The sequence below is a fragment of the Lathyrus oleraceus genome, chromosome 2, assembly GCF_024323335.1.
Source record: "Lathyrus oleraceus cultivar Zhongwan6 chromosome 2, CAAS_Psat_ZW6_1.0, whole genome shotgun sequence".
Lineage (NCBI taxonomy): Eukaryota > Viridiplantae > Streptophyta > Magnoliopsida > Fabales > Fabaceae > Lathyrus > Lathyrus oleraceus.
Window position 1 is genome coordinate 320,055,883 of NC_066580.1, and position 1,336 is coordinate 320,057,218.

General features: G+C 41.4%; 1 pseudogene; it reads left to right on the top strand.

Moving 5' to 3' along the window:
- The first annotated feature begins 314 nt into the window (after positions 1-314).
- Positions 315-414, top strand: LOC127124348 (uncharacterized; annotated as a pseudogene).
- The last annotated feature ends 922 nt before the right edge of the window (positions 415-1,336 follow it).

Consider the following 1,336-nt stretch of genomic DNA (forward strand, 5'->3'; position numbering starts at 1 on the left):
AATTCTGAGTTATAGCAACCACGGCTGCTGGAGGTGATACGTTTAAACTTTCAATTTTCTGGACCAAAGCATCCACTTTTGCATTGACGTGATCAAGGTTACTTATCTCGTACATGCCAGTTTTCGGTTGAGGTTTTTCCACATTCGTTCGTTCGGTTCCCCACTGATAGTGGTTTTGGGCCATGCTCTCGATAAGTTGGTAAGCATCAGCGTAAGGTTTGTTCATTAGTGCACCACCTGCAGCGGCGTCTATTGTTAACCTTGTATTGTATAAGAGACCATTATAAAATGTGTGAATCACTAACCAGTCTTCCAAACCATGGTGTGGGCAAAGTCTCATCATGTCTTTGTATCTTTCCCATGCTTCGAAAAGAGACTCGTTGTCTTTCTGTTTAAATCCGTTTATCTGGGCTCTTAACATAGCTGTTTTGCTTGGCGGAAAATATCGGGCAAGAAAAACTTTCTTCAACTCGTTCCATGTGGTGACTGAGTTGGAAGGAAGAGATTGAAGCCATCTTCTAGCGCTATCTCTTAATGAGAAAGGAAAAAGACGAAGTCGAATTGCCTCTGAAGTGACACCATTAGCTTTAACAGTATCAGCGTATTGGACAAATACGGATAAATGAAGGTTTGGATCTTCGGTAAGATTTCCAGAGAATTGGTTCTGTTGCATAGCCTGCAACAACGAAGGTTTAAGTTCAAAGTTGTTTGCTTCGATTGCGGGCGGAGCAATACTTGAATGCGGTTCATCTTGCGATGGAGCGGCGTAATCTCTAAGAGCACGAGCTGGTTCTGCCATCTCGGTTAAAGAAGGAAAATCTTTGAGATCAAGAAGGTCTATAGGAGGGAGATTGTTTTCAGCACGATATTCCCGAATTCGTCGTAAGACTCGGAGATATAGTTCGATATCGTTGATTCGTAAATAGAGCGGTTCGCCTTGAGAGCGAGTGCGTGGCATACAAATCAGCGAAAGAAAGAAAATAGAAGAAAAAAAAAGAAACCTTAGTCTCTACAGCGTAACGGAAGAGTTACGATATCGATTGAATAAAAGTCCCCGGCAACGGCGCCAAAAACTTGATCGCTCGACTGGGTGAGTCGAGAATGGGATACAAACTGCAAGTGCACAGTTCTATCGCGTAGTTTTAAAAGATATCGATCCCACAGGGACTTATGAATCGATATACCGTTATCTAAGGTTACTACGTAAATCTAAGGTGAAAATGTTTGATTGTTTGGGGAAAAACTAAGAGCTAAACTAATATCTAGATTAAATATTAATAAAACGGATATCGGTATGTAGTTCGTCAAAACTAGGGAATCAAGTCTTTGTCGGTTT